This window comes from Amblyraja radiata, chromosome 13 (genome assembly GCF_010909765.2).
Source record: "Amblyraja radiata isolate CabotCenter1 chromosome 13, sAmbRad1.1.pri, whole genome shotgun sequence".
NCBI lineage: Eukaryota > Metazoa > Chordata > Chondrichthyes > Rajiformes > Rajidae > Amblyraja > Amblyraja radiata.
In genome coordinates this window covers 22294651-22310583 of record NC_045968.1, presented here as the reverse complement: position 1 = coordinate 22310583, position 15933 = coordinate 22294651, and positions in this window count along the sequence as shown.

Sequence of the window (15933 nt, the reverse complement as noted above, 5' to 3'; positions counted from 1 at the left end):
AAGGGATAAAGCCATCTGTGACTAACTAGGGAAAGACTCTTAATATTGCAATAGTTAATACTAGGATGGAAGATGGGGAATATTTTTAAAAGCAGCACAGGGTGACACAAGGTTAACAGAGAGACAAAATAGATTGTAAGAACAAAAAAACTACCAGTAACTATAAAAATCACGATCTTCACGTCAAAGCTAAAGAGAAGTATTGCTAAATAAATTTTACTCCCTTAAGGGATGAGAGTGGTGAACTAATAATAAAAGGACAAGGAAATGGATTTTGAATAATTATGTTGTATTTGGCTTCATGGTGGAAGGCAATAGACATGCTCCAGTGATTAGTGAAAACCAGGACGCAAAAAGGAGGAAGAAGCTTAAAACAATCAATATCACCAGATGAAAGGCAACTTGGCAAATATAGATTCAAGGTTGACAACTGGCCTGTAGTTCCCTGCTTCTATCTCCCGTGATTGGGGGAGACATTGTTCCAGAGTCCAGGGAATTTTCGAAGATCATGATCATAGGAGCATAAAAACATAGAAAATAGGTGCAGGTGTGGGCAATTTGGCCCTTTGAGCCAGCGACGCCATTCAATATGATCATGACTGATCATCCAAAATCAGTATCACTCTCCTGGTTTATCCCCATATCCCTTGATTCCATTAGCCCAAAGAGCTCTATCTAACTCTCTTTTGAATACATCCAGTGAGTTGGCCTCCACTGTCTTCTAAGGCAGATAATTCCACAGATTCACAACTCTCTGGGTGAAAAAGTTTTTCCTCATCTAAGTCCTAAATGGCCGTCACCATGGATCAACACCTTCGCTCTCTCTTGCTTTCTTAATTGTGAAAAGAAACTCATAGTTGAAGCATGCTATTGTCATTCTTTCAGTGTATATATTAATCAGAATGGTTAAAGACGAAAAAGTGAAAGTAATGTTTTTAGATTTCCAAAAATTAATTCAGAAAGGCGCAGCAGAAAAGGTTACTACACAAGATTAGAGAACATGGCATCGGAGGGGAAGTGTGGTATAATCAGAACAGTCTGGAAAAAAAAACAGGATGATCTAAAAACAGAAAAAGGTTCTGAGGGGCATTAACTTAGAAGGTGGTGAGAGGATATTTCCCCCTGTGCGTGAGACTGGGAACAACAGCCTTAGATTCAGAATGAGCGGTTACACATTTATGACAGAAATGAGGAGGAATTTATTTTCTTACTCTTTGAAATTCCCTATCCCACAGAGTAGTGAAGGCTGAGTCATGGAATATGTTTAAGGCTGAGTCTGATTTTTGGATCAAAGGCGCAACAGAGACTTTACTTCCTCAGAACACTGAGGAAGGCCCATCTGTCTGCTAAACTGCTGGAGTCTTTCTACCGCTGGCGAATGTTGGAGCAGGTTCACCTGGTTGTGTGACCTCTTCATACTCTATAATACTATGTTCTTATGTGACCAGTGGAGTACTGGCCCTGTCCCACGGTACAAGTTCATTCCAAGAGCTCTCCCGAGTTTGCCCTGATTCGAACTCAGAGATTTACGGTAATGGCTGCTCGTCGGTACTCGGGGCTCTCATGTTGAAATATCTTCACGAGTCTTCCCGAGCTTACCTGCCGTTAGTGAGTCTTCGCGAGTACCTGCCGTTAGCGTTAAGAGCCGCTAAGAGACGTCCCTGAGTTCCGGCGTACCCGCTACGTTCATTCTCCGTGCTTACCACGAGTTTGATTTTTTTTTAACTCGGGAGAGCTCTTGGAATGAACTCGCACCATGGGACAGGGCCATAAAGGTGCAAGTTTTGTCACCAAGTGCAAAATGACAATGGTGCTCAGGCTCTGTTTAGGCAACAATTTTATGGTTTACCTATCTTGATGTTTGCCTGTTTCATCTTAAAATTGTTCACTAATAAACTGGCAAGAACAAGGTTTGACAACATGGAATGTTGTTTCTTCATATTGCAATCCATGACTGCATAGTTTAAAAGATTGATACGTCCATACCATAAAGCGGCCTTTTCACGGGGCGAGTTGACGCAAGATGTCGCAAGAGTGAAGAGGTCGTGGTCCAGCACGAGTCTCGCACGATATAACGGGGATAGATAAAGAGTTCCCACGGTACTCGGCATTTATGTTATTTGTGCGAGTGACTTGGCCGTTTCCCGAGCTTTCGCGTTAAATCTTGAATGAACATCGTGAACTACACGTGACACAAATGATGTAACTTTTTTTTTCACACACTATATATATCCTCCCTTGGTTGAATTGGCTCATTTGGAGACATATTTTACTGTGTATGTGGGAGACACAGATGGACTGAGCACAGTACTTCGGTCTTACTGTGTGTGGGAGAGGGGGAGAAAGAGACGTACACTCACAGAGGCAGAGTCTCTCAGCCTGTGTAAGAGGGAGGGAGAGAGAGAGAGAGGCACACACAAGGTGGATGTGAAATCTCACCTGCCTGTTTCAGTGACAGACACCCGCCGCCAGTAAATGAAGACACCCCCATCTGTCTCCCCCTCCTCTCCCTCGACTCCCCCACCTTTCCCTCCCAACTCCAGTCCCGTCCCGACCCCCTGGGAAACTGAATAGAGCAACAATATAGATATAGAAACTGAAACAATATAGAAACTGAATAGCGCAACATGGCAAAAACATCTCTGACACGCTTTACCCCCTTTCTTTGAGATTTTCTGGGAGCCATCTCTGCAAGTGTTCCTGTTAAAATGATTATCCAACAATGACAATTAGGTGGGACGTCCTCGAAGGACACATGTTCCCTTGTCGATATTTTTACTCACCTTCTGTCCCCTCTGTCCAGCTTCCGGGTTTACCGTTCGCAGGAGTTCCCACGCGCTATATCTCTAAAATCTGAAGTTAGGCAATGTCTAAAGGAACTGCAGACGCTGGTTAATGCTGGTTAATACGCACAGAAGGACACAAAATGTTGGTGTAACTCAGCAGGTAAGTCAGATCTGGGAAGAAAAACATAAAAAGCTGGAGTAAGTCAGCGGGTCAGGCAGCATCTCTGGAGAAAAAGAATAGGTGACGATTCGAATCGGAGCCCTTCTTCAGACAGCCTAATCGGAATTGAGTCTGAAGATGTGTCTCGTCCCGAAACATCAGCTTTTTTTCTCCAGAGATGCTGCTTGACTCGCTGAGTTACTCCAGCTTTTTGTGTCTGTCTTCGGTTTAAACCAGCATGTGCAATTCATTCCTTACACGGGTCTCTGTACAACATTGATTGGTAGCGTTCCGGACCCCTGGACCCGAGGACTCCGACCTGTATCTCTCAAAGAAGTACATGTGAAAAATTTCTCACGGACCATAAAAATGCGTAACCTTTCAGTAAAGTCCCTTTTAAAGTCCCTTTTAAAGATTATAGTTATTTTCTTGAATCTCATTAACATAACTCATGAATAAGTTGATGTCCATATGCGGATGCAAATCTTTATTTTTATTTATTTTTTAAATTCAATCCCACAGAAGATAATTTTTACTCACCTTCTGTCCCCTCTGTCCAGCTTCCGGGTTCACCGTTCGCAGGAGTTCCCACGGTACCCGCAAGAGTTATTACGGATATCTCACGGATATCGCACTGGCCACTACGTCCATATAATGTTGCAATACTCAACCACAAGTGTACAAGTCAATCTTGGAGAAATTCAAACTTTCTTGAATTTTCTCCCGAGTGACCAAGTTACACGATGACCTGCCGTTAGCGCTACGGTGGTCCACGGTGGTCCACGAATGCCGTACTGTTACCGCACGAGGTTCCCACGATGTTAAACTCCGGTTAACTCTTGCGTCAAGTCGCCCCGTGAAAAGGCCGCTTTAAGATTGCTAGGATAATAAACACCAACAAAAATGTTGGTTGTTTGGAAAATTGTTGCAATATATACCTAAGCACTAAGAACAAATCTTCACATTGAAATGAAATATTTGCGCTTTGAAATATTCATAGTCATATTGATTGATGAAAATGGAAGAAAAGTGTTTATACTCTTTAATTTCAACATGGAAATTAGCTTAGCTGAAAAAACAACTATTGGAAGGGTAAATATTGAAAGAGCATTGGATTAAGAGATTTAGTTAAATGCCATGGCTGTGACAATCCTACAAGCATTTGTATTTTGTTTGTCTTGGCCTTTGGATGATGAGTATTAAGTAGATGTTAAATGGACTCCATTAATCTGAGTGTCTCATTGATTTATTGGCTAATGCTGCTTAAATGAAATAATGGCATTTCCTGTGAATTAAATGTGCTTGTGGTTTACCAATTGTGAATGCCTGAAAAAGTTAAGTATTTGATGAATATTCTCAGATTGACCAAATATTCTAGCTGAGATGAGATTAGTTATAGTTACTGTCCTAATGGTATTACTGCACATATAATGTGTATTATTTATTAATTGTGGATGTTATGGATGTTATGTTAGTGAATTACCACCCGACTGCAAACAAATTTGTTTAGAAATGAAACATAAGAATAAATAAGAATTATTACAATTTTGAGGAGTCTCATAATTTTTAACTCCTCATTTGAGAAAGAGGATTTTTTCATTAGGATGTGGTTTTCAAATATCCGTTTGTCTTGTGGCCAGCCTTTATCTAGCCTGTTTGTTTTATGATCGGGCATTTAATAGACAATAGACAATAGGTGCAGGAGTAGGCCATTCGGCCCTTCGAGCCAGCACCGCCATTCAATGTGATCGTGGCTGATCATCCCCAATCAGTACTCCGTTCCTGCCTTCTCCCCATACATGACAATAGGATTACACAGACAATAATAGTCTTGAAAACCTTGGAGGTGGTATAACAATCTGCATTTTGCACTAAAGAAGCATCAAATTTGTTGCAAGAGTATGTGTTCATCTTGGTGAATTAATGGGATGCACTGTTTCATTTCTCAAGTCATGTATTTGATTAATTATGTGATAGAAGAAACACTTCAAATACTTTTTCATCTATCAGTAATACTTTTCCTGAAATATTCTTAATGCCATTGACTTTTGCAAGATAAAAGATGTGTTGTAGTTCTTAATTTAACAGGATATTGATGTACTCTGGTTTGTTCCACTGGTCAAGAATCAACAATGTTTAATTTTCTTAAACACCCGAATCAGAGCAATAAAATTCTTGCTAACTGCAACTGAACTAGCCCATTAATACAATAACAAACAAATAAATATACAATAAGTACCAATACAATAAATTATCAGTAAAACTAGGTAACCAGTAGGAGACAGTAAGACTGGTGGGAGAATTGGGAAGGGGAAGGGTTAGAGAGGGAAAGCAAGGGCCATTTGAAGTAAGAGAAAATTGACTTCTCTAACTTCTCTAACTTCAAATAGCCCTTGCTTTCCCATTCTATCCCCTCCCCCTTCTCAGTTCTTTCACCAGTTTTATTGTCTCCGACTACATTCTATTTTTGCCCCCTGACATCAGTCTGAAGAAGGGTCACAACCCAAAACATCACCCATTCCTTCGCTCCAGAGCTGCTACCTGTCCCGCGGAGTGGGGGCAGGTGGGGGCGCTGCAAGCCGGCGCCCTGTCAGCAGCATGTCCGTTTTTTTCCAACTTTTTTTGTTTTTTTAGTATGTTTTAAAGTATGTTTTTTTGTTTTCCTTTGTGTGTTTTGTGTGGGGGGTGGTGTGGGGGGGTGAGGGGGAAACCGTTTTGGTCGCCTCCTCCACGGAGAGGCGACTTTTTCCAGGTCGTCTCCCCCGTGGCCTAACAACGAGGATCGGGCGGCCTTTACCGGAGACGCGCCCGGGGCTTCAGCGGCGGGCGCAGCGCGGATTCTCGGCGTGGAGCGGGCGAGCCCTCGCTGGGGTCGCCGGAGGGGAGTGCTCCGTTTCGCTGGCCCACGGCAGCCGGCAGCCTGAAGCCACGGTCTGCAGAGTTCCAGCTGGCGCGGCGTCCGCAGCTGGAACTCTGCCCTCGTGGGGGACCGGGGGAAGAAGAAGCTTCCACTGCCGGCCTGCGGCCAACTTCTACCGCGGACTCGGCATGGACTTACCATCACCCCTGGAGGGGGAGCTTCTACCGCCGGCCCTGCGGTCTGCGCTGCTTCTGGCTGCGGCGCGGCGGGGACTTTAAATCTTCGACCGCCGGCCTGCGGCCTACATCATCCTGAAGCCGCGGTCTCCGGTGGGGAAGAGCCGACTATGGACTGGCTCTGGATTCTGGACCCGACCACGGGGGGAAATGGAGGAGGACTGGCCAATTTTTGTGCCTTCCACCACAGTGATGAATGCTGTGGTGGTTGTTTGTGTTAAATTTTTATTATGTATTGTGTGTTCTTTCTCATTGTATCGCTGCTGACATATTCATTTCACTTGCACTTTATGTGCAATGTGACGAATAAACCCGTATTGTATTGTATTATTGTATTGTATTGTATTACTCCAGCATTTTGTGTCTACCTTCGATTTAAACCAGCATCTGCAGTTCTTTCTTATGGATAGATAATCCCTGGGGCCTGATGAAATGTATCTCAGCAGCAATGGGAAGCAAGCATACTGACAGAAACTTAAAACATTTTGTTGGCCACTGTTAATCTGATGGATGACTGAAGGCCGTTGAAAATGGCACCTTTTCTCAAGAAAAGTAGCATGGATATTAGATAATTGCAAACCTTTGAGTCTAACATCAATATTTAGAATGTTATTGGGAAAATAGTCTGAAGGACGGGATTAATCTGTACTTGGACAATTACGGATTGATTAAGGATAATCAACATGGCTTGTTAAAGATTTGATATCTTTGTTAAAGGTTTGATAGAATATTTCAAGGAGGTGACTAAGTGTGCCGATGAATGTGATGAGGTTGACCAAGGCTACATGAACTACAGTAAGGTCTTTGACAATGTCCCGATTGGAGTTTGGTCCAAAATGTTAGAGCCTATGTAATCCAGAGTTAGGGTTAGGGTTAATTGACAAAATTAGACTTGAGTCTTAGTAATAGGAGGCAAAGGTTAATGGATGAGGTTGTTCTTGCAATCTGAAACTAGTGGCCTGTACCTCAGAGAATTGTGCTGGGACCCTTGTTATTTGTTATATACTGTACATTAGGGATCTTGAAATAGAAAGTATTATTAGTAAATTTGCAGATGTCATACAAGTTGGAGATATAGATAATGAGGAGGGAAATTAGTCCAATTAGTTACAGATATGGACTCGATGGCTGGCATATAGACCGCTGGCTGAAGGGCCTGTTTATGTGTGCATGACTCCATGACTCCTTATCTTTTGGTACCAATTCAATACACAATCTCAGTGGCACAGTGGCACAGTGGCACAGTTGTAGAGTTACTGGCTGGGTTCAATCCTGATTATGGGTGCTGTCTGTATGGAGTTTGTACATTCTTCCTGTGACCCTGTGGATTCTCTCTGTGTGCTTCAGTTTCCTCCCACAGTGCAAAGACATACAGGTTTGTAGGTTGATTGGCTGCAGTAAAAAATTGAAAATTGGCCCTAGTGTGCAGGATAGTGCTAGTGTACGTGGTGATTGTTGGTCAGCGCGGACTCAGTGGGCCAAAGTGTCTGTTTCCGCATTATATCTCAAAGGCTAAAGTCTAAATCTCTCTTCATGTCTCTGGTGCCTGTGTTATTGGATCTCAAATATGGCGGATAGCCTTTCGGAATGTTTCTAATAGAGCCCTTCAATGTTGTCTTCATTCCATTCAGAAGTGAAGGCAGCAGATTAAAAATGGTGTTTAAAATAAGCCTAAAATGTCAGTCACAGAATTCAGCATGATTTCACCCATGAACATGCAGGTGCACACCGTGTCAAAATTAAGTGTGATATTTACCCAATCCGGCCTAATGCTAAATAGTCAGGTGTCACTCAGTAACATAATCATTGGATGGCAAATAAGAAGTACCATTTGCTGGTTTCAGGGTTGGGTGATGTGCATTATATCCGAACATGGAATCTGCCTAGCATTTACAGACATTGAGTGATTCCATTTCCATTATCAGCCTCCATGTTAAAACCAGTAAATTAAGCAAGACTATTCTTAATCCAAAACCATTTAAATCCAGGGAGGCAGTCTACTGAACAAGATTGTAGCTTCTTAATCCCAGGGAGTGAAGTCGGTTAACTGGAACTGATGTGAATCCATTGGGAAAGAAAATCGTTCACTGAAAAAAAAACATGGTTTTTAATTCCTTGCAGCATAGCACAATATGATCCATTTAATCCTGGAAACTCTGGAAATTACTTTTTCCTCTGTGGAATAATGATATTAAAATATGTGCTCTTAACCATGCATAAGAACTAAGTACTGCTTGTAATTTTCGCAGTATGTATGCATTGTCCAAAGCAGAATCTACTTTATGTGCTTGCTGCTTATATTATCTGCATTCCTATTGCATTTTAGAGTGTTCTATGCCACATGTTCAACATTGTAATAGAGAGCAGACACAAAATACTGGAGTAACTCAGCGGGACAGGCAGCATCTCTGGAGAGAAGGAATGGGTGATATTTCGGGTCTTCAGATAGATTGTAATAGAGATCTGCTTTCACAGAAGTAAACGTCTCTCTCATTTTCATGCATTGAGAATGCTGTTAAAATATAAGCAATGAGAAATATTCTCTGGAATTATTTGACTCTACATTGCATGAAAAGAGATTTTGGTATTTAAAAAAAGACACAAAGTGCTGAAGTCGTTCAGTGGGTTAGGCAGCATCCCTGGAGAACATGGAAAGGTGATGTTTGGGGTTGGGACTCTTCTTCAGAGGTTGTGGGGGGTGGGGGGGGGGAGGAAGAAAGCTTGGAATGAGGGGCAAGACAAAGCATGGCAGGTAATAGGTGAATGTAGGCAAGGGGCTACCTCTGTTAAAATTCAAGGTGGTCTCCACAATCAGGGTGTAATATGGATATGAAGTTCCCATCTTAGCCCTTGCCTGTGCTGAATGATTTGATCTTAGTTGCAATGCGATTGGATTCATTAAGAATTGCTTCCAGACTAGTCGAGAAAAACAGAAATCAGGCCATGTGCCTATTTCTAAATGTCCTGTTGTGCGACTTGCACACAAATGAAACGTACAAAGTCAAACCAAGAGTTTCATACTTCACCAAATAAGCAAACCGATTGGTCAAACAAGACCACACGCAAACTGAAGAAACAATGCCACATATTCTGCTTGAGTAGCTCACAATCCAACGGTATGAATATTGCATTCTCCAATTCTAGGTAACTACACAACCCTCCGCTTCTCCCTTCTTACCCACAATCCCACTCCTTCCGCCGTGCCAAACCTAGACTCGCTCCTATTTCTCTCCACCCATGCCATTCCATCCACGTTATTTCCTCTATCTTCACATTTCATAATTGTTCAATCCTTTTGTCTCACACCTGTATTTTCATTTCTAACCTTCATCTTTGATGTGGCCATCAAAAATCGCCTCCCCTCCCTTGTATCAGCCTATTAACTACCAGGTTTTGTCCTGCTCCTTCCTTCTTCCAGCTTTCTTCTCCCCCTCCACAATCAGACTGAAGTTATGTCCCGAACCAAAATGTCATCTATCCATGTTCTCCAGACATGCTGCCTGACCCGTTTAGTTACTCCCGCACTTGCGTCTATTTTTGGAATATTAAATGTTCGTATCATTGGGTTGTAAACCACTCCAGAGGAATATGAGATGTGTTCTTGCAATTTGCATTTGGCCTCTCCAAGCAATTGAGAAGGCCTAGGGCACAGAGGTCGGTGTCGGAGAGAAATGGAAAATGAAAATGGCATGTGAGTGGAAGCTCAAGATGATCATTGTGGACAATGTATAGATATTCTGCCAAAAGGTTGCCCAGTCTACGCTTGATTTAACCATTGTAAAGGAAGCCACAATATGAGCACCAAATGCAATAGATCAAGCTGGAAGAGATGCAGATGAACCTTTGCCTCACCTAGAAGTGCTGATTAGGCCCAGGATGGTGGTCAGAAAGGAGATGAAGGGATAGGTTTAGTTTAGTCTACTTTAGAGATACAGCACGAAAACAATACTTTCGGCTCACCGAGTCCGCACCGACCAGCTATCCCCGCACATTAATACAATCCTACACACACTAGGGACAATTTACACTTATATCAAGCCAATTTATCGACATACCTGTACGTCTTTGGAGTATGGAAGGAAACTGAAGATCTCGGAAAACCACGCAGGTCACGGGTAAAATGTACAAACTCTGTACAGATGGCACCCATAGTCGGGATTGAACTTGGGTCTCTGGTGCTACAAGTGCTGTAAGGCAGCAACTCAATCACTGCTCCACTGTTTAACATTTCATCCCTTTGCAGAGGAAAGTGCCAGGGAGGAGGGAGGAGTAAGTGGGGAGGGATGAATAGACCTAGGAGCCATGAGAGAGGGTGGAAAGCAGAAAATTGGAGAGATGGGAAGATGTGATTGGTGGTGGGATCACATTGGAGCTGGTGGAAATTGTGAAGAATGATATGTTGGATGCAAAGGCTGTTGGGGTGAAAGTTGAGGATCTAGGGAACACTACTGCCATGCCCTCTGGAGAAGGGGCATGTGGGGATAAGAGCATTGTAGTTTAGTTTAGCTTAGAGCTCCCCCCCCTTCTTCTCCCCCCGCCTTCTTCTCCCCCCTTCTCCCCCCCCCCCCTTCCCCCCCCCCCCCTTCTCCCCCCCTCTCTCCTCTTCTCTCCCCCTCCCCCCCTCCACAGGACTTACCGTAACAGTGCCGGCTGTCTTTTACCTTCCTGTTCATCGCGGGTGTGAATTTCAGACAGCGCTCCCCCGCTTTCCTTGGCTCCCACCTTTGCGATGTGTTTGTGTGTGTGTGTTTGTGTGCAGACGATCGATCCGGTTCGCGTTTTTATCACTGACGGTCGATCCAGCTCGAGGTTTTTCAGGCAGTGCCCCCGAGCTTGAAGGTCGAAGACGGCCGCTGAAAAGTCGCGTTAGTGGGACAGGCCCTTAAGGCTGCAACTCTGCCGCATTGCCAACGTGCCGCCCCAAGTTGTGTGGGAAATGGAGCAAATATGTGTGAGGGTTCCATCTACTAAGTCAGAGGGGAAGCCATGTTTCTCGAACAAGGAGGACATTTCAGAAGCCCTGGAATGGAAAAATTCATCTTGGAAGATTCGACAGGGTCAGAGAAATAATAGAAAGGCATCCTTCCAGGGTGCAGGGTGGAAGGAGGTGCAGTCAAATTAGCTGTAGGAATCAGTATGTTTATTGAAGGTGTCAGTGGCATCAAGCTCCTGTGATGAAGACTGTGAGATCCAGAAAAGAAAGGGTCAGAGATGGTTTTGGGAAACTTGAGGGAGTTGGTGGCAAAGGGGATACTATCGGTATTCTGCGCAAATGTAGGAAACAAAACCAACCATTTAATTACTGGACTTATGACTAAATACAAACAGAATGGGAAATAATGACAATTCATTTAAATTCATGAGTGTAAATTAATTAATAACCATAAAGTAAAATATCTGCCCATGACATTTTTAGTTAGGTACAAACCATTAACATTTTTTAATGTATCTGGACTAATTTGTATTGTGTATAGTGGTATTGGGCACAATAAAAAAAAAAAGATTAAGTTTGCTTTTTACTTGCAAAACAGTCAGGGTCTTTGTGTCTGTGCAACATTGAAGGATTGAGGAGAACCACAGCAGCTCCTCTTGATTCCATCTATATAATTAAACCTCAAATCTTGATCGCTTCCTGTTTGCACTGCATATTAGATTTTAGAAAAAATGCTACCACTAACGGCTGTGATTTTTGGCCATCTTACTCAGAGTCCCCCTCGGAGAGATTCTCTCTCCTGTCAATCATGCCATGAAGACCACGCCCCTTCTGGTGGGAGAGGAGGGACTATAAAACCCGGAAGTGTGGACTCCATCAGTCTCTGCAAGATGGGGAGCAAGAGGTCACAACTCTCTGTCTGAGCTGTGAATAACACTGAACACATGTTTACTAAACTGTGAGTGGTTTTACGGACCTGTGATGTAGTTTGAAAATATAGTTTGAAAATGCAAAAGTGGTGTTAGTTTAAAAATGTAAAAGTGGGTTGGTTTGAAAATGCAAAAGTGGTGTTGGTTTGAAAATGTAAAAGTGGTGTTGGTTTGAAATGCAAAAGTGGTGTTGGTTTGAAAATGTAAAAGTGGTGTTGGTTTGAAAATGTAAAAGTGGTGTTGGTTTGAAATGCAAAAGTTGTGTTGGTTTGAAAATGCAAAAGTGGTGTTGGTTTGAAAATTGAAAAGTGGTGTTGCCTTTGCCTTATTGAAAAGAGGTGTTGCTTTTGCCTTATTGAAAAGTGGTGTTGCTTTTGCCTTATTGAAAAGTGGTGTTGCCTCATATATAGTTAAAAGTCTAATCTTGACCACTTCCAGTTTGTGCTGTATATTGATATTAGAAAAAACGCTATCATGTACGGCTGTGATTTTTTGCCATCTTACTCAGAGTCCCCATCCACTCATCAGGTGCCGAGGATTTTTCCCATTGATGAAAAATAAAAGAGTTATTAGTGTTTAAAAAATGTTGAGATTCTCTCTTCTGTCAATCACGCCATGAAGGCCACGTCCCTTCTGGTGGGAGGGGGAGGGACTATAAAACACGGAGGTGTGGACGTGGCTCAGTCTCTGCAAGATGGGGGAGGGAGAGGTCATGACTCAATGTCTTTGGTGGCCTTGCACCCTGCTTGAAATGATAGGAAATTGCATACTGAATTTTGTGGTCTTGCACCCTGCTTGAAATGGTGGGAAACTGCACCTGAATTTTGTGGCCTTGCACCCTGCTTGAAATGGTAGGAAACTGCACTTGAATTTGGTGGCCTTGCATCCTGCTTGAAATGGTAGGAAACTGAACTTGAATTTGGTGGCCTTGCACTCTGCTTGAAATGGCAGGAAACTGTACTTGAATTTCGTGGCCTTGCACCCTGCTTGAAATGGTAGGAAACTGCACTTGAGTTTGGTGGCCTTGCACCTTGCTTGAAATGGTAGGAAACTGCACTTGAGTTTGGTGGCCTTGCACCCTGCTTGAAATGGTAGGAAACTGCACGTGAGTTTGGTGGCCTTGCACCCTGCTTGAAATGGTATGAAACTGCACTTGAGTTTGGTGGCCTTGCACCCTGCTTGAAGTGGTGTGAAAGTTAGACTAGTATTACAATAAAAGAGGGGTTAGTGCTCTGCATATTTGACTTAATGGATTAAATCGGGAAAACTGAATTCATGCCGATTTCAAAAATAATCTGAAAAATAGTTTGAAAATAGCTTTTTACGACCTTGCATTTGCTAATGAATTGTATATTCCTCTTTTAAAATGGTTTTGATAGAGACATGAATATCATCTGTGCCAATGTTGTCTTGCATTTTGTACTGGGCATATGTTGGTGGTCAGTGTTTGGGGTTCAGTTCCACATAATTATACCTTTCCACCTTCTTTGTATGTGTGCCCAGTTTGAGCTGATGGAAAGTAAATCCGGGCGTGCTTTAATAATAATGGCTAAGCTATTGGATTCTTGCCAAGTGATAGATGAAAATGTTCCTTTAATGTTTGTGTGGAAAGGAACTTCAGATGCTGGTATACACCAAAGATAGGCATAAAGTGCAGGAGTAACTCAGCAGGTCAATCAGATGCTGCCTGACCCGTTGAGTTACTCCAGCACTTTGTGTTCATCTTCCTTTAATGCTTTATGTTTTGTTAGCATCAGGCTGAGTTAATGTAAACGTAACACTCATCCACTTTCTATGTTATGTAAATATATAAATAAGACCACTAACATGTATAAGAGTAATAAAACCAAATAGTATACAGAGCATTGTGGATAATAAGATATATATTTTCCCGCAAAGCTGTGATAAAAAGCCAAAGTTATGATAATAATCTATTTTTTAATATTCTGTTAACTTCTGAACCCCTTGATGGAATTAATTGGTATTATATGCTATATAGACATTTAATGCAAAAAATAAATGCATATTCTATCTTGCAGAATGCTAAATAAATTTAATCAAATGTTACCACAATCCTCCAAAGAAATGATGGCTGTCTTTGATTTGAAATCATGTATTTTTCATAGTTAGGAGAGGGAAAATGCACCTTGATGTGAATGAAATGTGAAATTTCTGAGAGTTAAAATGGCACAGGATATTTTAAAATAAATACATTTGTTTTGGGAATCAAAAGAAATGATTGCAGATTGAGATTTTGAAGGATGCAATATATCTCAATAACAGTGATTTTTAACTATTTTGATGTCACAACGTAATTAATATCTCACACTTTGAATAGCTCAAACAAAGACTAAGGTAGGAAATTGAAGGGGAGATGTCCCAATGTGATAAGAAAACGTGATATTCTGTTCTGTCAGCTTCAGTAGGGTCAATTACATATTCATAGATTGCCATAGATTACAGATTTTGAATGCAGCTCTTGGCCTTTAATGTCTTTGGGCTCAGCAGAGTGATGTACATTGTGAATAACCCGTTTTCAAATGAGCATACATTTTGAGGAATAGATGTACTTTAAACAATTCAACTGTTTTCCTTTAAGGCAAAGATATTCTAAATGTAAGTTGGTTTTATTGCATTGTTTTGAATCACTGCTCCAAGCTATGCACAATATAAGAATGCTTTTCCTACAGTTTTAAAACCAATCTAAAACAATGATTCATCTTCAGTAGTATTACTTGAACCTTTCCATAGAGTTGAACATTAGAAACCCACAAATTTAATAATTTAAAGATTGATATCAAGCTCATTTCGTGGATGCTCATTTACAAAAGATGGAAATCTAAAGTAATAACATACCTTTTTGATATGCTAAATTGCAATATTAATTCAGTTCATTATGCTGTATTGCCATTCCTCAAAATACGTACAATTTCATGGCTAATAAACTAGGGGCTACTTTACAAAATAATTTGCTTAGTATCTTGAACAATCCCTGCAGAAATTTTTATGTGATAGATTCACTGGCCAAAAACATAAGATTCATAAAACATAAGACCAGACTTAGGCCAATCGGCCCCTCGAGTCTGCTCCCCCAATCAATCATGGCTGATCTATTTTTCCACTCAACCCCATTCTCCTGTCTTCTCCCCGTAACCTTTGACACCCTTACTAATCAAGACCCTATCTATCTCCGGTTTAAAAATACCCAAAGCCGTCTGTGTCAATGAATTCCACAAATTCATCACCCTCTGGCTGAAGAAATTCCTCTTCATCTCCATTCTAAAAGTACATCCTTTTATTCTGAGGCTGTTCCCTCTGATCTTAGACTTTCCCACTACTGAATACACCCTCCACATCCCCATTCACTCCAGGTCATACCTATAATCTGATATTGGCCTGGGAATAATATAAGGTTCTCATTGGTGCTGTAATTTGAATCACAAATGATGAACACAAAAAAAGGTTGGAAGTTGCAGTGGTAACAGCAAAATATTCAACAGGTTTAGGTTTATAATTGGCATGTGTTCCAATAGACAGAGAAAAGCTTTGTTTTGCATGCTATCCAATCAAATCAGATAATAATAGACATAAATACAATCAAGCCAAGCTCAAGTGCGGTGTTTAGAGCAAAGGGAAAGAGCTAGAGTGTAGAAAATAGTTCTCATCGTTATAGACCAACTATTCCACAGAGAAAAGTCCAATGAGGTATCGTAATGTCTGCAATGAAGTAGAGGAGAGTCAAACTATACTCTGGTTTATGGAAGAACTTTCCGGAAGCTTGATAACAGAGGGGAAGAAGCTATTCCTGAGTCTCGATGGTGCTTTTAACATTCTGTATCTTCTTTCTGATGGGACTGCAGTGAAGAAGGAATGACAAGGGTAGGATGACCAGGCTATAAATGACCATGTTGATCTTCTCCAGAGATGCTGCCTGACCCATTGAGTTATTCAAGCATGTTGTGTCTATCTTCGGTGTAAACTAGCATCTGTAGTTCCTTCCTATACACCAGGGTAGGATTATGTTGGACG